The 27240-nt window shown below is 40.7% G+C and overlaps 1 protein-coding gene across 4 annotated transcripts in view; it reads left to right on the forward strand.

Moving 5' to 3' along the window:
• LOC126440339 (molybdenum cofactor biosynthesis protein 1-like) overlaps positions 1 to 27240 on the forward strand; it is a 356199-nt gene that overhangs the window by 76569 nt on the left and 252390 nt on the right. The gene's annotated exons all lie outside the window — the stretch shown is intronic.

Below are 27240 nucleotides of genomic sequence, written 5' to 3' on the forward strand. Positions count from 1 at the left end.
AGCTATGCCATTACACTATCTGTTGGCGGATGACACTGAAACCATTGCCAGTACATCTACTATTCCCAGGTGACATGTGTTGTCATCAGAACAAAATTGACATTGTATTGCCAGGTGTACAATATAAGCTGTATCAGCAGAAACATGTGACTAAAAAGATGCTAGCCTTACATTATTCTTGCACATTATCATTATCTTTGATGTTAATACGACAAGAAACATGAATAATGCAATATCGAAAGTGAAGTTCATGGGAGAGATCTATGAACCGTTCAAAGTAAAGACAGGAGTGAGGCATGAGGAGAAAATAATCAGGACATGGGACAAAAGAGACAGATGGGTGAAGACTGAACCGTCGCCCTCCAAGTGCCGTGCCAAACAAAGACTGCACTCTACGTGTAGTCAGATCATGTCACACACCACACCATGGCTTGCGGAATATATATGCACATGTAGATAAAATGTCTGGCCTTTGCTGATGATATAGCCATCATAAAAAATAACAGAAAAGAAGACAAAAAAGCTCTACAAACTATTTATCAAATCTCAGTCAAAACGGGACTACAAATCTTACATGAAAAAAACTTGTACATTGACACAATGTGAAGAGACAGACACCCACTAGTAACAAAGTATGGAACGATATCACATGAAGAAAGTTTCCAGTGCCTGGAAGAGATTACACAGAAAATAAGACTGAACTCAACATCCAATGAAAAAAGAATCACAAAACTACATAAGGTATTCAGACTTATATGGAACAATTATAACAAAAGAAGTTTTTCCATCAATGCCAAATTAAGACACTGTAGTACAGTAGTTACCACAGGCCTTGTACACCTCAGAACAACAGCCATGAAGGGAAGAACAAAAATCAAAGAGATGGAAAAACAGAAGGAAAGATCTACAGGCCAGTTCAGAGAGAGGGGATCTGGATAGACATATTGACAAAAGAACTGTACAAATACAAACAGAGGATTAAAAACAACACCAGGTAAAGAAGGACAAAGTTCTAGAGACACATACAAATTATGCACAAAAACAGACTTACCAAGAATATTTTTAATATAGTTATGACTAATAAAGTGAAAACCAACTGGGTATAGGAAACCGTGGAGGACCTCTAGAAACTAAACATCTCCGCAGAAGACATCACAGACAGGAAGAAATACAGAGTAAATTACTGGAAAACAGAAATTTCAGCAGATATTGAAAGAAGGAAACGGGGAAGAACGGTACAGAAGAGAGGAAGAAGAATCACAATGAATATATGAGAAGTTTTTGAAAGACAAATGAAAGAGACAGAAAAAAACCTTGAAAATTGATGGTGCTTTACTGCTCTCCTAAAGGGGGTATTAATTAACAATAATTCAATATAATAATAATAATATTTGTTGTACTTTAGAAAACATCAAACAACAAGTACAAAAAATACTGGAACAAAATAATGTGCAATCAGAAGAAGAAGAAAATACAGTAATGGACTCAAACATCCCAGAGCAAACAAACAAAGAACAACACGCATCAATTAAACAATCAGAGGAAAACGAAATCTTAAGACAGCCAACAGAACAAGCACAAATAGAACATGAAGTGACACACATGTTAGATATAGAAGAAAAATTTCAGCTGACATATATAGAATACAAAGACACAAATACAGACATTAGACCATTCTTGCAAAGACCGCCAAATAACCTACAAGTCGAAACAACGTTAAAAACTATCAACACAATCATACACAACAAAATAAATGAAAACACAACTATGGAAGAGTTACAACTACTGGTTTATACAGGAGCACTCACTACACTAAATATACACACTAGGCAGAGATCAGAACCAACCAACACACACAAGAAACCCACAAAACCAGCATGGCAACACAGGCTACAGATCAAAATAGAAAAACTGAGAAAAGACATCGGACAGCTAACACAATTTATAAGAAATGAAATCTCGGAAAGAAAACGAAAAAGGTTGGGTAAAATCTCACAACAAGAAGCGACAGAGCAATTAGACGAAAAGAAGCAGAAATTACAAGCATTAGCCAAATGACTCAGAAGATAGAAGGAAACAAAACCAAACATTCAAGACAAACCAAAAGAAATTTTACCAGACAATAGATAACAAACACATTAAAATAGACAATCCACCAAACATAACAGACATGGAACACTTCTGGAGCAACATATGGTCAAACCCGGTACAACATAACAGGCATGCACGGTGGATACAAGCAGAAACAGACACATACAAGATGATACCACAAATGCCTGAAGTGATAATTTTGCAACATGAAGTCACCCAAGCAATTAATTCTACTCACAATTGGAAAGCCCCTGGAAAAGATAAAATAGCAAATTTCTGGCTAAAGAAGTTCACCTCAACACATTCACATCTAACTAAACTATTTAACAGTGACATTGCAGACCCATACACATTCCCTGATACACTTACACGTGGAATAACTTGTCTGAAACCTAAAGATCAAGCAAACACAGCAAAATATCGCCCCATAACATGCCTACCAACAATATACAAAATATTAACTTCAGTCATTACACAGAAATTAATGACACATACAACACAGAACAAAATTATAAATGAAGAACAAAAAGGCTGTTGCAAAGGAGCACGAGGATGTAAAGAGCAACTGATAATAGATGCAGAGGTGACATATCAAGCTAAAACTAAACAAAGGTCGCTACACTACGCATACATTGATTACCAAAAAGCTTTTGATAGTGTACCCCACTCATGGTTACTACAAATATTGGAAATATACAAAGTAGATCCTAAATTGATACAGTTCCTGAACATAGTAATGGAAAATTGGAAAACCACACTTAATATCCAAACAAATTCAAAGAATATCACATCACAGCCAATATAGATTAAGCGTGGAATATACCAAGGAGACTCATTAAGTCCTTTCTGGTTCTGCCTTGCCCTGAACCCACTATCCAACATCCTAAATAATACAAATTGTGGATACAATATTACTGGAACATACCCACACAAAATCACACATTTGCTATACATGGATGATCTAAAACTACTGGCAGCAACAAATCAAGAACTCAACCAATTACTAAAGATTACAGAAGTATTCAGCAATGATATAAATATGGCTTTTGGAACAGACAAATGTAAGAAAAATAGCATAGTCAAGGGAAAACACACTAAACAAGAAGATTACATACTGCATAACCACAGCGACTGCATAGAAGCGATGGAAAAAACAGATGCCTATAAATATCTAGGATACAGACAAAAAATAGGAATAGATAATACAAATATTAAAGAAGAACTAAAAGAAAAATATAGACAAAGACTAACAAAAATACTGAAAACAGAATTGACAGCAAGAAACAAGACAAAAGATATAAATACTTACGCTATACCAATATTGACCTAGTCATTTGGAGTAGTGAAATGGAGTAACACAGACCTAGAAGCGCTCAATACACTTACACGATCACAATGCCACAAATATAGAATACATCACATACATTCAGCAACAGAAAGATTCACATTAAGCAGAAAGGAAGGAGGAAGGGGATTTATCGACATAAAAAACCTGCATTATGGACAGGTAGACAATTTAAGAAAATTCTTTATAGAACGAGCAGAAACTAGCAAAATACACAAAGTAATCACTCATATAAATACATCGGCTACACCATTGCAATTTCATAACCACTTCTACAACCCCTTAGATCACATAACATCAACAGACACGAAGAAAATAAATTGGAAAAAGAAAACACTACATGGCAAGCACCCGTATCATTTAACACAGCCACACATCGATCAAGACGCATCCAACACATGGCTAAGAAAAGGCAATATATACAGTGAGATGGAAGGATTCGAGATTGCAATACAGGATCAAACAAAAAACACCAGATGTTACAGCAAGCATATTATTAAAGATCCCAATACCACAACAGATAAATGCAGACTTTGCAAACAACAAATAGAAACAGTAGATCACATCTCAAGCAGATGTACAATACTAGCAAATACAGAATACCCCAGAAGACATGACATTGTAGCAAAAATAATACATCAACAGCTTGCCTTACAACATAAAGTTATAAAACAACACAGTCCCACATACAAGTATGCACCACAAAATGTACTGGAGAATGATGAATACAAATTATACTGGAACAGAACCATTATAACAGATAAAACAACACCACATAACAAACCTGACATCATACTCACCAATAAAAAGAAGAAATTAACACAACTAATCGAAATATCCATATCCAATACAACAAATATACAGAAGAAAACAGGAGAAAAATTGAAAAATACATCCAACTGGCTGAGGAAGTCAAGGATATGTGGCATCAGGATAAAATTGACATTATACCAATTATACTATCAACTACAGGAGTCATACCACACAATATCCACCAGTACATCAATGCAATACAGCTACATCCAAACATATATATACAACTACAGAAATCAGTAATTATTGATACATGTTCAATTACCCGAAAGTTCCTAAATGCAATATAACACATACCATACAGTTGAAAGGAAGTGACGCTTTATCAAGGTCCACGTCACTTTCCATTTTTAACCAGACTTAACGTCTGAGGAAGTAAAGAATAACAATAATAATAATGACACTGTCTCTGTCTCAAGAAATTGATCTTCGAAGATCAGCTGAAGTTATCTCCCATGTCTTACTCTGCCTCTGTCCATGTGAATAACAGTAAAATTTAGGCTTATTTGGGAAAACAGCATCAAAGAAATTGTTTATTACAAATGGAACAACAGTATTATAGATTGCACATGACAAAGATTTATTGTCACAAATTGATGTTATCACCACTCTTGATAAATCCTGTTAATACAGTCCAATAAAAAATAACAACACCCGATAAATCTCTGTACACACGCCACATTACCACAAGTGAAAACTACATGGAGTGGAAACAGAGGGAGATACTACGACGCAAAATTGTTTCCATCTTATGACCTTCTTGTTGTTGCTGTGGTAGTCTGAAGATTGGTTTGCTGTAGCTCTCAATACTAATCTATCCTGTGCAAGCCTCATCACCTCCACCTCTACATATCTATTACAACACCCACCCATTTAAACCTGCTAGTTGTCGTGAAGTCTTGATCTATTTCTACAGTTTTTATACCCCTTCCCTTCCAACACACACACACACACACACACACACACACACACACACACACACACAAGCCACCAAGGAAGAGCCTACAGCTTTGATTCAACCTCCCCCCAGTCATACCCTCATACCTCCCTAACTATGCTTTGTTCATTACTCCATCTTCCACAATCACTATGAATTCCTCCATCCTCCACGAGATATATACATCCTAAGCACCAATCCTGTAAAACTGTTGTCAACCTTTCTGCCACAACTCTTAGCCCTGCAGAAGTCTTGGTACTTTCTAAAGGCCTCACCTTTAGCCCAAAACCTAAATTCAAGTGTGCTGGACTTGTAAAGGACCTTCTTTCCTTACCTAATCTCTGCAGCTGAAATTTCTTCAATGTGCATTAGAGAGGTATGAGGGTATGACTGGAAGAGGGGGGGGGGGGGTGAATCAAAGCTGTAGGCTCTTCCTTGGTGGCTAGTGTGTGTGTGTTGGAAGGGAAGGGGTATAAAAACTGTTGAAATAGTTCAAGACTATGCTCCAGACTGAACGCGGAAAGGCATAATCAGTCTTAAATGATGATGATGATGCATCCCACTAATAACAGCCAACAAAAACCTCACATAGAACCTTGCTTAAAACAGTTCCAGCCTCCCTCCCACCCTGAACCTCCCATTCCAGCCAGTCATCTCTTGGTTATCTTTCAGGAATTCGTCACTTCTAACCCGGCCTTACTTTCCTTTCCTAAATTCTCCCTAGTGAGACCAACATCACTCCTATGTAACACACACCTACCCATATCCTGAAAATCAATCCGTGCCTTATCATCTTCCCTACAGATAAAAGCTTCATCACAGTGTTCATGAATCATAGTGACTATGTGGCTGAGAGTCTTCACCAACTTTCTAACACCTCTGCATACAAACCTTACAACCATGATCACATCCTTGAATTCCAACAAGACTCCAGCAGCTCTCCAAGACCTTATATCCATCCCATAACCTGACTCCTGGATCTATCTCCCTCCTCACACCACTCCTTCCTTTTTACCTATTCGCCAAACTACACAAACCCAACTACACAGGTCTCTCCACTTGTCCAACTGTGGCTGGGTACAATCCTCCCACTGAACATCACATGCAAACCATTGTCTGTAACCTCCCATCCTACAGTGAAGACAATGCTCACTTCCTTCACCGCCTTTCTGCATTTCCTGTTTTGCTACCACATGACTCCTTGCTGGTTACTATGGATGCAACATCATTTTACAACATCCCCCATGCCCGTAGCCTCACTTTCCAAACATCCTCCTGATACCAAACCCACCACCTCTTTCCTAATCCCCCTACCCAATCTCATCCTGACCCACAATTATTTCACTTTTGAAGACCAAGTCACAGGGTGAAATGCCTAAAGCTCGCACCACAAGTATGAAGTGCTATTGATTTGCAGCTTTGACAGAATGGATTGGTTGTCAGGGACTCATTATTGTTACCCAATCAACAGATTGTAAAAATTCTTTCTTGTGCAGATGTACACTTTTTAAATGAAACTGTGCTTACTGACATTAACAAACTAAAAATATGGTAAATCAGAATGTCAGTGGGGTTTGTTGCAGGATTCTAGTACAAGTTGTCAATGAGATACAATATTTTTAAAAGTTTCCACACCAATACTAGTTTGTGCCACTCAATCTGGGTAGTTGCTAGGTATGATGTTATCAACCTCTTCAACCAGTTATGTGGAAGTCATAGCCTAACTCTTAGCAACATAACAGATGAAACAAGTAGTTGATCCACATGTTACCTCTTGCACAATCGCATGTGGAAATGGCATTAATCGGGCAAGTGTCCTATGCATTCTCCATTGATATAGGTTTATCCCTTTCTATAAAGAGCTGCAGGGAATTGATCAAAAGAATTGTGTTAACTTCCATACATGGCCATTAAGACAGGATACTCCAGATGTATCATGTATCTTGTTTAGTGGTGAAGGAAATTTTAACAATCGTGGCCTGGTAAAGTGCTGAAATAAGCACAATTGGTCTGTTAAAAATTCTCTTTGGCTGTGGCAGGTGGAATGTCAGCATCCTTGGAGTGTAAACGTGTGGTGTGGGGCAGTGAACCATCAGCTCATAGGCCTGTTTTTCTTAGAAAGAACACTGGATGCGCACAAGTATCACAGCCTCCTAACAAATCATCTTCCACGGATGCTAGAAGAGATTCCTCTGCAGACTAGGAGCAACTTGTGGTACCAATACGATGGCTGTACAACCCACAGTGCATGAAGTACAACATGGCTTCACAAACTGTTTACAAATCATTAGATTGGATGTAGAGTACCTGTATCTCGATTGATCCATTCGCCAAATTTCATGCCTGCAGACTTTTTTTCTATGGGGAAAGCTGAAAGGCTGTCTACAAGGGCATACCAACTACATCTGATGATATGCAATGATGTATTACTGCAGCCTGTCGGATTGTCCCTGCTGAAATACTGGTTTGTGTGCAGCAGTCTTTCCATACCAGAATGGGAGCATATACTGGTGCTGCCAGTGGTCGTTTTGAACACAGCCTGTGATGGTCAATTGTCTCATTACTGGTCACAATCCACATAACTAGTGTATGGACTTGGACTGTTCTTTGGTGTGTGCTACCGCAGTACATTGTTGTACCACACATTATGGTTTTTCCCCATTCAATGCTCATGTGGAGTGTGGGAAGAATGATTCTTTAAATGGTTCTGTGCATGCTGTAATTAATCTTGCCTTCATGGTCCCTATAGGAGTGATACATATGCGGTTATTGTATAATCCCTAAATACCTCACTTAATACAGGTTCCTGAAATTTCATAAGTTAGGTTTTGTCATATATTTGGCGTCTATCTTCACTTGTCTGGCATTTCCAATTTTTAGTAGCTTCTTGATGCTCTCCCATGCATCAAATAAATCTATGATCAATCATGCTACACTATTTTGTATACATTCAATGTCTGCCATTAGCCTTATTTGTTATGGGTCATACTTAAGCAATATTCTAGAATGGGCCACACAAGTATTTTGTAAGCAATGTCCTCTATAGACTGATTGCATTTTCCAGTATCTTACCAATGAATTGAAGTCTGCATTCTGCTTTGCCTACAAGTGAGTCTATGTCACCATTTCATTTCATCCTGATATTTGAATGAGTTGACCAATTAAAACTGTGATTATTTGATAATGTAGTCATACAATACTGTCTTTTATTTGTTTTGTGATGTGCTCCAATTTACATATCTTTGGATGTTATGATCTGACTCAAATTTGTGCAGATATTTTTTGGGTAATAATTCATTATAGACAACTCTATCATCCAGGAAAAGTATGAGGTTCCTTATAATATCGTCTTCCAGAACATTAAGGTACAACATTAATGTAATGGTATAAATTACTATAACTGTATAAATAAGTTTATAAGTGTGTAAAATACATTGAACTATTTGTTACAACAAAATATTGTACCGGTATACTCAGCAAGATGTTAAATCAGCAGATAGCTACATTTTATGTTCAACATTTTGTGTACAGCATATATGCTGGAAAGGATTTATACCCAAATTAAATAAATCTGAAGAAATGGTAGTGTGTATCTGGAAAAAAATCCGTAAAAACCCATACAGTCCAATTTGCTATTATGTCACTGTTACTGAAATATAATACAAAGTAACTGAATTCGATGAACATTCTCAGAGTGCAATATGCCTCAGAGTGAAATGCACAGTAATGTCAACATTATTTTTCAAGGCTATGTTTGTGAAAATGGATGAAAGCAAACCACACATTTTGTTCTCAATCTGCGGAAGCATTATGCACTGTGAAACACTGTACTGCTGTTATACATAAAAGCTGTCTCATTGCCAACATCTTTCCCCTGCTGGCTGTTCTACACTTCTCATCACTGATTCAACACATTGTAAGATATTTTATGCTGTATGACACCACAGTCCAATCTGGTTAGGATAGCATAAAAATAATATATGAATTTCAGTATTGAAACTGGAACAGCAGAACAGCTCTCATCACACTGGATATCAAATCGAGGTTGGATTACAGCCATGGGTACATCATTTCATGCTACTCAACTGTATGTCATATGTCAGAGTTCATCAACTGTAGTGGCTGGCGACTGGTGGCATACCCATCTCTTGGCATCCTGTGAACAGACGTTCTCCACAGGTGACAGATTTGAAGAAAATGCTGGATACGGCAACAGTGGAACACTCTCTGTATCGAGGTAGCTCAGGTGATGTGTAGTCTTGCATTATCTTGTTAAAAGATAACATCACGGAGCCCTTGAAAATAGGGCACAGCGATAGGCCTTAACAAAACACAAATGCAATGGCTGCTGTCCAAATTACTGGCTATGTGAACCAGAGGTTGTGACATGAATCCAGTTGCACCCCATACCATCACATCACGTGCTGGACTCACATGAGAATGACAGATACAATCTGGCCAGGTCTGTTGGCATCAGAGCCTACACACACACATGTACATCAATTGTGACGATGTTGCAGAACCGAGACTCATCCGATACGATGACACAGTGCCATTCCTGTGCCTGGCATTGTTGTCAGTTGCACCGCTGTCAGTTCACCTCTCTCTAGAGCTCCATTAAGGGCTTGACAGTCTGTGCTGCTCCAGATGCCATCACATTGTCTGTGTGGATACTTGTCTCACTGTATACAAGCCCACTTCCTGACTAAATGTACACAACTTCACTGCAGGATCACGTACGCATGAGCGAACACTTGTCTGCCCTCTCAGGTGCTAGTTGGGTGGCACTACTGAGGCCCTGCAAGGCATTTAGCATGGCCCTCCTGAACCTACCAATTCTATGTTCGCACAAAATGAGATTCTGAGCAATGCAAGCAGCAATATAGTGAAACAATAAACCAGATTCTCAGCAGACCATGAGCCTGCCACTGCCAAATCTGGAATGCTGATAAACATTTCTCCTTCTTCCATTATGCTTAACACGGTCTTCGTGTAAACAACCAACACTGAAATAGAATTTCTGAATGAGAAACCTGCTCCATATGCTTTTCTTGCATACAGAATATGCATGGGAGTGCTGAAAAGTAATTCCTCTGAATTTTTTATTCTGTTCTCAATATCGGTCGAGGTATGACACGTCACACATATTACTTGGTCAGCTTTTCCACTTCACTGACTCGTGGCACACCCCCCTCCCGCAAACAGATGGTGTCGCAATAGGCAGCCCACTCTGACCAGAGATTGTGAATATGTTTACGGTGCACTTCGAGGAAGAGGCCCTGATGTCATCCAAATGGAAATCCATCTTCTTCTTCTTCTTCTTCTTCTTCTTCTTCTGTTATGTGGATAACACACTTGTCATCTGGCCTCATGGAAGAGACAAACTTCTTGACTTCTTTGTACATCTGAACTCCACACGCCACAAAATCAAATTCACTATGGAGACCAAAGAAGAAGGAAGACTACCATTCCTGGACATCATAGTCAGGAGAATAACGGACAGCACCCTGTGCCACAGCGTGTATCTGACTCTATAAAACACATAAACTCAGTTCTCCCTATGGCACTGTGAATAATTTCAATAACAAAAAGTGAGATGAATGTTGCAGCGGATATTTAATTTCCTCTGTGGCTTTGCATTCAAGATCAGTCTTACCTGAGAGTGCAACATTACATCTTTGGTTAATTTAATTATATGTTCATTAGATTTTGGTTATAAGGCACGTTTTGGTGCCTAATGTTTCATCTCCAAATGCTGGAAACAATCCATGGAGGAAGAGGAGTATGTAAGACATTGGTGGACCAGGTTGGAAGAATCTGTGAATTTCAATACTCTGTAGAAGAGCTCAATCATTTGAAAATAACTTTCAGACCTTGTGGCTATTCTAACAGATATACATAAGGCACTACATTCTAAAATATTTGCATCTGTCACTGAAAAACAAGCAACTAGAGGAAAAGTTCTCTTGCCATTTGTAAAAACTGTCGCAGATCATGACCTCCGAGTGCTATGAAGAGAAGGTATTGACGCAGTGCTTAAACCAAACTGAAGACCACAACAGCAGCCATACTCAAGTAAATTGCTATGCAGTAGTTTCAGTGAATTTGACAATGATGTGGCTGCTTTCATGGTGGCCCAGTCATATTGTGGGGTAGGGAATGCCAGTGACAGGGCTGGAATTGTAGGTGACAGATGGATTTTTGGCAAAGCCTTGTATCAATACCTCCTTAATTATTGAGCTGAAAAACTGTAAAAAACATTCATACAGTAAAATCACACAAAAAAATTTCCTATTTCTGCAGGTATTGTGCCTTCTGGTTCTTTTTCATTACAAAAACATATTGATTCATGTTTATAAAGTCGCAACTATGTCACTGTGATTTGTGTAACACACATTCTAGAACATGTTCCAGGAATGTCATGAAACAGACAGCTTTAAATAATTACTCTAGCTCATCTTTCAAGACTTGCATGCCAACAACAACACCATCTATCCAATCTGTTTTTATTTTACTTTCATGTAAAGATTTCTCCACAAAGGATATCATCTGCCATGTAGGCAGTGCAAGAGGAAATTCCACACTAACATTTGGGTAATCAAGTGGATTCTGTGTCTTGTCAGAACCAAGTACAATCAACCCAATTTCATCTTTCCCACTGGTAAATGTCTGGAAACATATTAAATGGTAAAAATAAGTTTTGTTTATAACAAGTTGTATACCAATAAAAACATGACACACAGAGACTCTTTATAAAATTATTTAATTGGATAGATAAAAAATCTACTCACCAAGCAGTGGCAGAATACACACATAAAAGACTGTTGTGATAGGCATGCGTTTGGAGCCAGTGACTCCTTCTTCTGGCTGAAGGGTTGCAGGGGAAGCAAGAAGGGTGAAGGAAAAGGACTGGAGAGGTCTAAGAAAAGGGGTAGATTTTGAGAAAGTTACCCAGAACCGTGGGTCATGGGTGACTTACCGTACAGGATGAGAAGGAAAGACTAATTGTTAGGGACTGCATCGGGCAAGATTCGGAAACCTGAGAGCTTAAAGGTGGAAGACAGGGTAATATGCAAGACAGAGATTACTACTAAAACTGTATATGGTTAATAAGAGTGAGAAGGTAAGTGTATTGTATGCAACAGTTGTGGGAGGGGGCAGTGAAAATAGACGGGAAAGACAATGAAAGATGTAGAAAGCTAAAACGGAGTGAAGCAAAGAGTAATTACAGTGAAGAAAAGCTGAGACAGGAGAAATTAACGTAAATTAAGGCGAGGTGGGTGGTGAGAACCAAGGACACGTTGTAGTGCTAGTTCCCAGATGCGGAGTTCTGAGAAACTGGTGTCTGGCGGAAGAATCCAGGGGGCATGTGTGGTGAAACAAGTGCCGAGGTCACGTATGCCATGTTGTAGAGCATGCTCTGCAACAGGATATTGCGAGTTTCCAGTATATACACTATGCCTATGCCCATTTATCCTAACTGATAATTTGGTGGTAGTCATGCAGATGTAGAAAGCTGAACAGTGTTTACATAATAGCTGGTATATGACATGTGTCATTTCTATTTTTCGCCTGATCCGCAGTTCTGGGTGACTTTTCCAAAATCTACACCTTTTCCTGGAACTCTCCAGGCCTTTTCCTTTACCCTTCTTCCTTCCCCTTCAACGCTTCTGTCTGGAGGAGCCATTGGCTCCGAAAGCTTGCCAATCACAACAGTCTTTTATGTGTATGTTCTGCTGCCGCTTGGTGAGTAGATTTTTTATCTATTCAATTAAATAATTTTATCAATAATTTATTGTTTTTGTAAAAAACAAAGATGAGGTGACTTACCGAACAAAAGCGCTGGCAGGTCGATAGACACACAAACAAACACAAACATACACACAAAATTCAAGCTTTCGCAACAAACTGTTGCCTCGTCAGGAAAGAGGGAAGGAGAGGGGAAGACGAAAGGAAGTGGGTTTTAAGGGAGAGGGTAAGGAGTCATTCGAATCCCGGGAGCGGAAAGACTTACCTTAGGGGGAAAAAAGGACAGGTATACACTCGCACACACGCACATATCCATCCACACATACAGACACAAGCAGACATATTTAAAGATGTCTGCTTGTGTCTGTATGTGTGGATGGATATGTGCGTGTGTGCGAGTGTATACCTGTCCTTTTTTCCCCCTAAGGTAAGTCTTTCCGCTCCCGGGATTGGAATGACTCCTTACCCTCTCCCTTAAAACCCACTTCCTTTCGTCTTCCCCTCTCCTTCCCTCTTTCCTGATGAGGCAACAGTTTGTCACGAAAGCTTGAATTTTGTGTGTATGTTTGTGTTTGTTTGTGTGTCTATCGACCTGCCAGCGCTTTTGTTCGGTAAGTCACCTCATCTTTGTTTTTTACATATAATTTTTCCCACGTGGAATGTTTCCTTCCATTATATTTATTGTTTTTGTTGTTATAGTTACTCATTATAACCTACTTAAAGTACATCACGTACCCTCCTCTCCACAATTCTTCGAACACATAGTTTTGCCTTTTGCAAAAAATCACTGCGTTTCTATATAACATACTTGGAGTCAAAGTGTCCAACATCTATTACAATTATAAACAGAAGAAAGAAAGTCATTGTATTTATTGGCAGTATTACGCAATCAAATATTTTGAAAGAGTTCCAGTGGTATAAATTTACAAAATCTTACAAATAAATATATACGTTTATTCTTTAAATCAATTCTTAGCAATAACATAATAGTATAAATTGCAGAATCAATATAGCCAATTTTAATGTAATGAATGCAATACATGTACAATATAACAGTGGTAAGTTATAACAAATGAGATAGAGAGAGAGAGAGAGAGAGAGAGAGAGAGAGAGAGAGAGAGAGAGAGGGGCATTTAGACAATGTTTCATTACAGTGTGAAACTTATTAGAATTAAAATGAAGCCATAGTGAATTATTACATTCCAAAAATAATAATTATTGTGTTCTTTCTCCCCAAAATAATACATTCATTAGGTAATATATACTTTTAATTTCAGAAATTTTTACAGCTCTGAACTTCACTGCTTCGATGAATTTATTACATGTGTCAATGAATGAGGGTTGATAACACTGCTTTAGTCATTCAATTGTTCGTCATGTGATATTTGCAATGTTCTTAATAACTTCTTATGTAAAGTTCTATCATCAAAAAGATAATCTACATAAGTTTTAAAAGTTGCGAATCTTTAAACAACAACTTGAAAATGGGTGTATCAGTATTTTGTATACATTCTAGCATTGCTAGATTTACTTTTAAATTTTAAAGTATATGAGCAGATTGAGCGACTTTCCATCCAGAAAATTTACTGTTGGCAAGACCTCACTACAAAGAAAAATGGCCTTTCCGGAGTCAAATGCTAAAAAATTCATAAATACCAGCATTGTAAGTGATACAAACAGGTATTAAGCAATGGGCATAAATATCGTTCTGCTTGATGAGAAAAAAAGTAGGTACATGAAAGAGTAAATTGGGTGCAAGGATTGAGCATAAACTGCAAAGGTTAAAAAAAAAAAAAAAGAGGGTCACTGCTCAAGAATTGAGAACTGCCCCCCCCCCCCTCCCCCACCCCTTCCTTTTATAGGCTTACTTTCACTTTTCAGATGAGACCATGTCCCCCATATGTGAAGAAGATAGCCAATATGTAAAGAGAATTACAGATAAAGAGTTTTCTAGAATGAGATTTTCCCTCTGCAGCATAGTGTGCACTGATATGAAACTTCCTGGCAGATTAAAACTGTGTGCTGGACCAAGACTCAAACTTGGTGATCGTAACCCCAGACCTGTGTTGCCGTTTTGGGAGGTAGATCTTGTATCTGGAAAGAGGAGATGACAGTTAGGATACTATGGGCGAGCAGCTGCCATCAGTTTTTGATGGTGCAGAACCCACAATAGTGGAACTGCTGCCTAGTCCAAAGGCACCTATTAACAGTCTTACCCCACAATAGTGTATCGAATCCAGAAGTAATGTCGAAGCTGATAAAAAGTCATATGAGAGATTCCTGTAATCTAGGTGTGACTGCACCAATGCTGCATACAGCCATATCAAAGTAGAGTGGACCACACCGCTGAGGCATAGAAGAGCATTCAGGTGTGACCTACATGTCTGCTTTAGTTGACAAAGACGGGGAAGCCATGTCAACTAGGCATCAAAGACCAGTCCTAAAAAACACAATGACAGAAATGCATAACGTAGGTCATGGCAGCCAAAAAATGGATGCTATGAGTGAAAGCCCAGGATTGTGCTTGGTGTATTGCTCCCTGCATTCTGCCTCCAGCAATAGCCGTCACGGATGAACAAAAACGATGTGGACACCATATGTCATGCAGCTGCCGCCAGATCATTGATAGCCACAAAAAGGAGAGTGACACTCAAAACAGAACCTTGTGCAAGCCCCTTCTCCTGCAGGGGGAGATGCTACAGGAGGCACCAACCTGTACCCAAAAAGTGTGACATGGAAGAAAGTTCTGGATAAAAATCAGGAGTGGGCCATGGAGGCCCCACTCCTTTAAGGTGGCAAGGACGTTATGGCACCATGTGGTATCATAAGATATACACGCAGATCAATGAAAACTGCAACAAGGAACTGATGCTGAGCAAAAGCTGTTCAGATAGCACACTTCAAGTGGACTAAATTATCTTCAGTAGAGCGCCCTTGGCGAAAAGCACCCTGGATCGAAGCCAAAAGATCCGGGGATTCAAGGACACAATACAGCCTTCGACTAACCATATGTTCAAGTAACTTGCAGGACACTGAGTAAACAAGCTGGACGACAGCTGTCCGTTTGAAGAGGCAATTTATCTGATTTCAAAATTGGAATAACAGCATTTTCTCGCTACTGGGAAGAGAATTCTGCATTGCACCAGGGATGGTTAAAGAAAGGCCAGGTACACTGATGGAAAAATTTGCAACACCAAAAAGTAATTAATGTAGAGTAATGAAATACCAGGAATATATTTGTTGAGACAACGTATGTAAAGTGATTAATGTTGCAGGATCAATGTGAGTGTGAGATAAGCCACTGCAAGACATTGCTGAAGATGCCACTAAGTGAGACAAGTTCATAGAAAATTGCAATAGAAGGCAAAATCGTCAAAAAAAAGGGAGCCGGAGATGCCCAGTGGGAGACAGGCCATTATAGGGTTTATGGTGATAGCAAAGAGAATGACACTCAGAATGGAACCCTGAGACACACCATTTTCCTGGATAAAGGTGTCCGACAAGGCAGACCCTTCATGCACCTGGAAAACTCGGTCTTTTAAAAATGTCTGAAGGAAACAGGGTAGGTGGCCATGGAAGCTCCACATGTGAAGAGTATGGAGGGTACTAGCTCTCTAGCAGGTGTCATAGGCCTTTTCCAAATCGAAAAACACAGCGACAATCTGGGATTTCTGCAGAAAACCATTCATGACATGGGTGGGCAAAATAATGAGACGGTCCACTGCAGAATGCCCTGTTGAAGGCCACACTGTGCATTCATCAAAAATTGTGAGACTCGAGCCACCATATCATCCGGGCATGAATCATATGTCCCATCACCTTGCGAACACACTGGTAAGAGAGATGGAGTGGTAGCTAGAAGGAAGAGTGTGTGTGTGTGTGTGTGTGTGTGTGTGTGTGTGTGTGTGTCAGAGAGAGAGAGAGAGCTAATTTCAGCAAGAGCTGGATTTCCATCAATAAACTGAGTTGAAGTCTGCTGTTGTGGTCTTCATCCAACTACTGCTTTGGTGCATCTCACCAGCCTATTCCAGCCTTTGTAAGCCTCTTCATCTCTGCATAGTATTTCAACCTAAATCCACTTAGAATGGTGAACCACCATTCAGAGAATAACTTTTTAACAACACAGTTTGACTTCTGTAAAGGCTTCTATACTGAGAATCCAACATAATGTCTCACAAATTCAATTCCAGTAGAATTAAATAGTGGAAATTATCCCCTCTGTCATCTTGCCAAAGCCTTTGACTGTTTAGAAATCAAAAATTCTGTGAGGGGGAGCAAAAAAAGTATGGCATTAAAAGTCTTCCCCTTGCATGGATTGAGTTGTACTTTAACTACAGAAAATGGAAGGTCACATTAACAAATGATAAGACAGGAATAAGATTAAACTCAAAAAAGGAGAACATAAAATATGGCGTGGCACACAGTGTTTGCTGCCAAGTCCACAAAAATGATTTACTTGGGGCACTGGAGGGCTTTGGAAAAACTCTAATGTTTTGCAGTGTCACAAACTTATTGGTGCAAGATCTAAACTCATCCATACCAGAAACATCCAGGAGAATAACAGAACAGGCTTGTACTGATCAACAGATACCAGCTTAATGCCTAAAAACTTGTATTGTGTAGTTCTAAAGAAATAAAAGTGACTTACAGATACGAATATCAAAAGTAGGGATAAATGGGTAACTAGGCTCCCGTGTTCTAAGTTCCTGGAAATGCAGATACCACTCACATGTGAGACCAGCATGTGAGTCAGTTAACCGAGAAGCTCAGTTCTGCCCATTTTGTGCTTAGAAATCTCTTACTGTATCAAACTGGACAAAGGATTGCTAACACACTTTCACTCAGTTTACTCATATGGCATAATCTTCTGAGGTACTTCAGCTAAGCGGAAAAAAATATTTATTCTACATCTTGAAAAAGCTTCTTCAGGGACCCATGGATTCTCACACTTACATGCCTATAGAAGTTATATTCCCTAATGGTATATGTGATTAATAACAAGATTTAGTTTAAGATGAACTCAGCAATTCAGAACTGCAATACTAGAAGCAAAAATAATTTCCATATATAAAAACCTAAAATCAGGTTTGCCACAAGTTTCTCCAATTGAAATTCCCTGATATTTCTCTGATTCCACAGACACGTTTTAGAATTTTTCCCCGACAAATTTTGAAGTCTCAAGGGGAGGTAAAGACATAAGTCGACAAAAGAATGTATTTGTGATTAATAACAAGAGTTATTTTTAGATGAACTCAGCAATTCAGAACTGCAATACTAGAAAGAAAAATAATTTCCATATATAAAAACCTAAAATCAGGGTTGCCACAAGTTTCTCCAAGTGAAATTCCCTGATATTTCTCTGATTCCACAGACACGTTTTAGAATTTTTCCCCGACAAATTTTGAGGTCTCAAAGGGAGGTAAAGACATAAGTCGACAAAAGAATGTAAGGGCTTTGTATTTCTCCCCCATTTTGTTTTAGGGCGCAAAAATAACTAGGGTCATATGTGTCCATGCCAAAACTGTGAAACACAAAGATGAAATGAGGAGTTAAAAATGATTACATGTCAATGTTTAATGACAGAAGATAGGACAGCTACAAACAGGGACGTGGAGAAAGCTCTATGAAGTACGCAATAGGGAAATGGAGGCCCAGAACTAAAAATTAAATGGCCTTCACTATATTGCTACAACTGATAAAAAGTAAAACACGGTCGACAGCCCACGGATTGTTCACTAAAATGGCCAATAACTCAGATGGCAAACCCAAACGGGAAAGTAAACGGTTAAAAAAAAAATCGCATCCCTTCAGGAAACGGCAGACAGTTAAAAGTTGGGTGCAATGTGCACAAAGTAGTAGGGGAGCACCACTTAACAAATGGTGATGGCTAATGCCCAATATGCAACCTAGTTAAAATGACCTCCTTGCCGCAGGAGGACTGAGAGGAGGTTGTCCAAGCCACTGGGAGAGGCATAATAACCCAGAGCTTATTCCTATGAATGGAGGACCAGTGGCGATGCCAAAGTGACACCACCTCCTGACAGAAAGCAACAAGAGATCATCAGAGGGAATGCAAGAATTATTGGGCTGAAGTACAAGGAATGCAGCTTTGGCAGCAGTGTCAGCAACCTCTTGGACCGATATGACCTGGAACCCACATAAACATCACAGTGGCTCCATAAAAAGTGAGCAAGTGGAAGCTTTCCTGGAACGGGTGCACTAAGGGATGGCCATGTCATAGGCTTTCTCCAAATTGAAAAACACAGCCAGTCTGGGATTTCCACAGAAAACCATTCATGACATGGGTAAACAAAGTGGGTGATAGCCAGAAGGAAGTTGTTTGTCCTTACCGGGCTTAGGTGTGGGTATGACAGTGGCTTCACGACAGTGGCTGGGAAACATGCCCTCTGCCCAGATCCGGTTGTACGTATTAAGCAAAAAGTGTTTGCCCACAAGAGAAAGGTGCTGCAACTTTTGAAAGTTAACAGTGTCTGGTCCAGGGCGGAGGATTGAGATGAAGTGAGAGCATGATCTAGCTTCCTCATAGTAAAGGCAGCACAGTAACACTCACGATTCTGAGAAGAGAAAGGCATTGTTCGAGTCTTCTCTGCTCATTTCCAATAGAGGTAGGCAGGACGATAGTGGGAGGATCTCAAAATTTCTGCAAAATGGCGACCCAAGGTGTTGGAGATAGCAATAGGGTACACGATGATAGTGTCTGCTACTGTCAGGTCGAAAATTGGGGAATGTATCTTGCACCCAGAGAACCGTCGGAGGTTGGTGCACACGATGGAAGAGGGGGGTGTAACTGTTAAAAGAACTAGTGAATGAAGTTCAGCTGCCTTTTTGGTTATCCCGAAGAATGCGAATTGCATTGCAGCTGGCTTCAGTCCACCAAAGGACTGGGACACAGCATGGTAAAGAGGAAGTGTGAGGAATGGAATGTTCTGTGATGGTAAGAATAATGTTTGTAAGAAATTCCACCTGGTCATGACAACTGCGGAAATCGTGTTCGTTGAAGGTCACCAGGGAGGAGTAAAGTCTCCAGTCAGCCTTAGTGAGCTGCCATTTCGATGTGCACGGAGGTGGGGTAGGAGTTAGCAAATGGATAGCACACAGTAAATGGTCGCTCGAGTAGGTGTCAGAAAGAACGGACCGTTCAAGATGATGTGCAGGACGGGCAGTGAAGAAGGAAAGGTCCAAATGGGAATAGGTGTGTGACGAGTCTGAAAGCAACATGGGTGCTTCTGTGCTAAAGAAGAAAAGGTTAAGTTGATTAAGAATGGCAGCGAAGAGGGCACCTCTCGGATAGGTTCTGGAAGAGCCCCAAATGTGATGGTGTGCATTAAAGTCCCCAAGCAGCAGAAATCGGCAAGGAAGCTGTCCAATAAGCTGGAGGAAGTCGAACCTGGTGACATCGAATGACGGAGGGATGTAAATGGTAGAAGGGGAAAAGCTCAAGTGAGGAAGGAAAAGACAAACTGCAACAGCTTGATGACAGGTAGTCAGGGAGATGGATGGGTTGACTATGAATGTCATCCCATAAGAGCAGCATGACTCCCCCATGAGACAGAATGCCAACCTCGAGCGGAAGGTCAAAACAGACTAGGAAGAAATGTGAAAGCTCAAAGCAGTCATGAGGATGAATTTTGTTTCCTGAAGACAGAGTACAAATAGAAGCTGCGATTCTAAAAGCAGTCATAAATCCTCTTTGTTGGATCAAAGGCTGCAAAAGTTCCATTGGAGGACAGTCACGATGAGGACAATAGGAAGGGGTGTCACCTCGGCAGCTGCCGAGTGCCAGTCTGCGAAAACTCGCTGCTACAGGGCACAGAGGCAAGAGGATCCTGCTCCATGTGGTCCTACAGAAGTGTCGGCTTTCTTCTGCTGTCGACATGAGGAATCCAGGGCATGTTGTCTGTAGTTCAACAATGCCTAGATGATCAATACTGCAGTTCGATTACATCTGCATTATTACACTGTGCCAAGAAGGGCTCTCAACAAGGGTAGTGTCCAGGCATCGTGGAGTGAACCATGGCAATGTTGTTCAGACATGGAGGAGAAACAGAGAGACAGGAACTGTCAGTGACATACCTTGCTCAGGCCACCCGAGGGCTACTACTGCAGTGGGTGACGCTACCAACGGATTATGGCTCTGAGGAATCCTGACGGCAATGCCGCTGTGTCGAATAATGCTTTTCGTGCAGCCACCTTACATCACATTACGACTCAAACTGTGTGCAATGGGCTGCATTATGTGCAGTTTCACTCCACACATCCATGGCTAGGTCCATCTTTGCAACTGCAACACCGTGCAGCACGGTACAGATGAACCCAATAACAAGCTGAATTGGACTGCTCAGGATTGGCATCACGTTCTCTGCACCAATGAGTGTGACATATGCCTTCCGACGATTGTCAGAGATGTGTTTGGAGGCAACCCGGTCACGTTGAACTCTTAGACACACTGTCAAATGAGTGAAGCAAGGTGGAGGTTCCCTGCTGTTTTGGGTGGGATTACGGGGGGCTGATGCACACTGTTGGTGGTCATGGTAGGCACCATGACAGCTGTGCTATAAGTGAATACCATCCTTATATTAGAACAAATAAGCCCTCGGTCACAAATATTAAGTCAAAATTGACCAGGTTTCGATGCTACTATGAGCGTCGTCTTCAGAATTACACTAACTGTTCTAGAACATATTATGTATATAATACATTAATAAAATTAAAGTTTGTACTGACTGGAAAAGATGAAGTACAAACTTTAATTTTATGAATGTATTATATACCTAATATGTTTTAGAACAGTCAGGCTAATTCTGAAGACGACGCTCATAGTAGCATCGAAACCTGGTCAATTTTGACTTAATATTTGTGACCGAGGGCTTATTTGTTCTAATATAATTCTGACACGGGCACTGAACCTTAGCAGCTATGTTCAAAGTTTTATGAATGCCATCCTCCGACCAATAGTGCAGTCATATTGGCTACATATTGGCGAGGCATTCGTCTTTGTGGATGACATTTCGCATCCCCATTGTGCACATCTTGTGAATGACTTCCTTCAAGATAATTACATCACTCGACTAGAGTGGCCAGCATGTTCTCCAGACATGAACCCTATCGACCATGCCTGGGATAGATTGAAAAGGGCTGTTTATGGGCATGTGACTTGCCAACCACTCTGAGGGATCTACGCCGAATCGCCGTTGAGGAGTGGGACAATCAGGACTGACAGTGCCTTGATGAACTTGTGGATAGTATGGCACGACGAACACAGGCATGCATCAATCCAAGAGGACGTGCTACTGGGTATCAGAGGTACCCGTGTGTACAGCAGTCTGGACCAACACCTCTGAGAGTCTCGCTGTATGGTGGTACAACATGCACTGTGTGGTTTTCATGATCAATAGAAAGGGCGGAAATGATGTTGATCTCTGTTGCAAATTTCTGCACAGGTTCAGGAACCGAGGGGATGCAAAACGTTTTTTGATGTGTGTATGTATGTATGTATGTATGTATGGGATGGGCATCAGTTGTTTGGTAAGTGGTGCTTAGGTGTGTGTGTGTGTGTGTGTGTGTGTGTGTGTGTGTGTGTGAGAGAGAGAGAGAGAGAGAGAGAGAGAGTGGAGGGGGGGAAACTGTGGTTGGTAAGACCTTTTTCCTTTTTGTAATGTAGTGGATTTGTTTACGGTTCATTGAGGTAATTTATGTTTGATTAATTTGGTATTATTTTTTGGGGGTATTTATTTGCTTATATCGGTGGGTTTTATGGAGTGTGGTCTGGTGTTGTTGATTTGTGGCAGTTGGTAGTATTGTGCACCTTGGTTGAGCTATATAGGTCAAGTGAAATTTGCAGTACCAGGTTTTTGTGTCTGGTTTCATGGTATCTCTGGCTATGTTTGAGCCGTATAGACCAAGTGAAAGTTTCAGTGTATGTGTGGGTTTCTAGTATCACTGTCTTCATTGGAGCTGTTTAGTTCAGGCAAAATGTATGATACCAATAGCTGTTATTCGCAGTTTTGGGGTGGGATGATTGTTGAGGGTTTGTTGAGGATTTTGTGTGCATAATTTTTGGTTTGATATTTATTTTGGAATGGTGTCATCATCCTTATTGTTGTGTGTGGTGATTGACACTGCCCAAAACCCCTACTTTGAGCGGTTCCCCCATTAGTTTCACTTTATTTCTGGTGTTAAATATTCCACTTGTTAGGGCCTGTTTATGTTTGTTCATGGGTGTAGTGATAGATGTCGTGGTCTCCATATTGAAAACGCTTGAAATAGGACTGTCACCATCTTGAAGATGCCACGGGTTAAAGCAAATAAGAGAACAAGAACTTTTGGTAATCCCCTGCTGCCTATGTCTGTAAAATATGCTAACAACAAATTATGGCTAGTGCTACTCTGCTCGAATTGATAATTATGAAATTACTTGTAGATTTGTTATGTCAGGGGTAAAACAGCGATTTTGAAAATATCCACTGCTCGTCCTATACTATTTAGCTGCTATTTTTATATAATACTTCAAACAAAACATTCATGTAATGGGACGCAGACTACTGTCAGCTCTCTATATATGGGTAAAGTCAGGATCTATATAATAGTATTAGTATGCAGAATTTACGTTCTGGAGCCCAGGTATTCTTATAAATTATGGACACCTTGTCTCATGGGGTATTTTTTTACTTCATTTTTAAGGATTTGGGGATTTTTGTTTGCCTGTCCGTCTCTTGTCATACTGTTACACTTTTCTAGCAGAATATAAAGCTGTAATCTGAACCGTACGGAGAGGTGCACAGTCTACATGGAAATATGCCATTGGTACTTGAGGGAACATAGATATATTAATGCTTAAATTCACATCATTGATTTTCCACAATAGTATTTGTTTTATAGTCAGTTATAAACCAGCTTTTGGCATTCTGTGTCATCCTCAGACAATTTCTGATGATGTCCAAAAAAGCCAAAATCTGATTCATAACGAACTGTAAAATAAATGACTTTGATCATGCTGAGCACCACAGCTGAGACCAATATTAATGATTATGTGTGTTATTACATATTTATCATGTTGCAGTTGGTTTCACTGATTGAACATCTTCAAATTGCCCATTTGTGTCATGACTTTACACATGTAGGCCACCTGAATATGTTTAGTGAACAAATCTGGTCATAACACAATAAATGTGTAATAATACAGCTTAGATGGTTATTAATATGAAATAAATATTATTATGGCACATCAATCATGTGTATTTCCAGGGTTGCCACATGTTCTGGAAATCAGGGAATTTCAAATGTATCAGGGAATTTTGAAAAGAGCACTGGAAAAATCTTGTTTTTGTCTCAGTAGATGAAATGGTTTGTTTGCTGAGATGTCATGTGTCATCACTGGCTGGGTGCAGCTGAGTACGTGCGTAACTTCCGTACTCCCTTATTCTTACTGCTTCTCCCCTTTATACCACTCCCCTCAAATTGCAATCAGTACCACCACCACTTCTTGCCACTAGCCTAGCAGCTATCGACAAGAGACAGGGAGGCAGGAGGAGTGGTTATTTGAATCTGATTCTCAGAGATTGTTGACGCAGCAGCCAGAGGTGGTGATCACGTATACATGAGTTGTGTCTGGGTGACTGTCTGAATATCTGTGTGCTCTTGTTTTCTGACAAAGGGTATGGCGGAAGTTTAGTTGTGAGAATGTTATTGTCTTTTTTACATGCCTGGATGTGGCTCAGCAATCATCTTTACCGTGAGTTGCTACTATCCTCATTAGCGTTGATTCTCAGAGTATTTGTGCAACTCACCAGCTACACAACCGGCAGGCCGGAAAGGACAGAAGGAAGAGTCCCTTGAAGACTTGCTACATCCCTCCAGCCAATCAACACATGAGTCTCCCTCTGCCAACTGGAAAGGCTCGAAAAAGTCCACCAAAGGCAAATGGTCTTCTGTTTCGCTGACCCAAAGATCCTCTTTGACGGTGTCGCCATGTGATACCTTCTCCTGGCCGGCCACCATTTCGCCAGTGTGCCCCACCAACCTTTCTTGTGCCCTGGATTCCTCATGTCGACAGCAGAAGAAAGCCGACACTTCTGTAGGACCACATGGAGCAGGATCCTCTTGCCTCTGTGCCCTGTAGCAGTGAGTTTTCGCAGACTGGCACTCGGCAGCTGCCGAGGTGACACCCCTTCCTATTGTCCTCATCGTGACTGTCCTCCAATGGAACTTTTGCAGCCTTTGATCCAACAAAGAGGATTTATGACTGCTTTTAGAATTGCAGCTTCTACTTGTACTCTGCCTTCAGGAAACAAAATTCATCCTCACGACTGCTTTGAGCTTTCACATTTCTTCCTAGTCTGTTTTGACCTTCCGCTCGAGATTGGCATTCTGTCTCATGGGGGGAGTCATGCTGCTCTTATGGGATGACATTCATAGTCAACCCATCCATCTCCCTGACTACCTGTCATCAAGCTGTTGCAGTTTGTCTATTCCTTCCTCACTTGAGCTTTTCCCTTTCTACCATTTACATCCCTCCGTCATTCGATGTCACCAGGTTCGACTTCCTCCAGCTTATTGGACAGCTTCCTTGCTGATTTCTGCTGCTTGGGGACTTTAATGCACACCATCCCATTTGGGGCTCTTCCAGAACCTATCTGAGAGGTGCCCTCTTCGCTGCCATTCTTAATCAACTTAACCTTTTCTTCTTTAGCACAGAAGCACCCATGTTGCTTTCAGACTCGTCACACACCTATTCCCATTTGGACCTTTCCTTCTTCACTGCCTGTCCTGCACATCATCTTGAACGGTCCGTTCTTTCTGACACCTACTCGAGCGACCATTTCCTGTGTGCTATCCATTTGCTAACTCCTACCCCACCTCCGTGCACATCGAAATGGCAGCTGACTAAGGCTGTCTGGAGACTTTACTCCTCCCTGGCGACCTTCAACGAACACGATTTCCGCAGTTGTCATGACCAGGTGGAATTTCTTACAAACATTATCCTTACCGTCAGAACATTCCATTCCTCACACTTCCTCTTTACCATGCTGTGTCCCAGTCCTTTGGTGGACTGAAGCCTGCTGTGATGTAATTCGCATTCTTTGGGATAACCAAACAGGCAGCTGAACTTCATTCACTAGTTCTTTTAACAGTTTCACCCCCCTCTTCCATCGTGTGCACCAACCTCCGACGGTTCTCTGGGAGCAAGATCCATTCCCCAATTTTCACACTGACAGTAGCAGACAATATCATCGTGTACCCTATTGCTATCTCCAACACCTTGGGTCGCCATTTTGCAGAAATTTTGAGCTCCTCCCACTATCATCCTGCCTACCTCTATAGGAGATGAGCAGAGAAGACTCGGGCAATAACATCTCTTCTCAGAATCCTGAGTGTTACTGTGCTGCCTTTACTATGAGGATGCTAGACCACGCTCTCACTTCATCTCAATCCTCCGCCCTGGACCAGACACTGTTAACTTTCAAGTGTTGCAGCACCTTTCTCTTGTGGGCAAGCACTTTTTGCTTAATACATACAACCGGACCTGGGCAGAGGGCATGTTTTCCAGCCACTGTTGTGAAGGCACTGTCATACCCACACCTAAGCCCGGTAAGGACAAACAACTTCCTTCTGGCTATCACCCACTTTGTTTACCCATGTCATGAATGGTTTTCTGTGGAAATCCCAGACTGGCTTTGTTTTTCAATTTGGAGAAAGCCTACGACATTTGTTGGAGGACTGGTATCGTTTGTACTCTCTACACATGTGGCCAACTGCGCCATCTCCTTGAGGAATTTTTAAAAGACGAGTTTTCTATGTACGTATGGGGTCTGCCTCCTCGGACACCTTTATCCAGGAAAATGGTGTACCTCAGGGTTCTGTCCTGAGTGTCGTCGTCTTTGCTGTCGCCATTAACCCTACAATGGCCTGTCTCCTGCCGGGCATCTCCGGCTCTCTTTTTGTTGATAATTTTGCCATCTACTGCTGCTCTTCATGAACCTGTCTCATTGAGTGGTGTCTTCAGCAATGTCTTGATCGTCTTTACTTATGGAGCATGGACAGTGGCTTAAGTTTTTCTACTGACAAAAACATTTGTATGAATTTCTGGTAGCACAGCTGGTTTCTCCCACCATTTTTACATCTTGGGCCTGTTGCTCTTCCATTCATTGAAACTACAAAATTCCTGAGGCTCCTGCTTTATACAAAACTATCTTGGTCCTCCCACTTCATGCTCCCTGCAGCTTTTTCGATGGGTGTGAACCCTTCACCATCTTGGCTTCGTGCGGCAGCCCATCTTCACCTTGAC

Source organism: Schistocerca serialis, unplaced genomic scaffold (assembly GCF_023864345.2).
Source record: "Schistocerca serialis cubense isolate TAMUIC-IGC-003099 unplaced genomic scaffold, iqSchSeri2.2 HiC_scaffold_1362, whole genome shotgun sequence".
In the NCBI taxonomy this organism is placed as follows: domain Eukaryota; kingdom Metazoa; phylum Arthropoda; class Insecta; order Orthoptera; family Acrididae; genus Schistocerca; species Schistocerca serialis.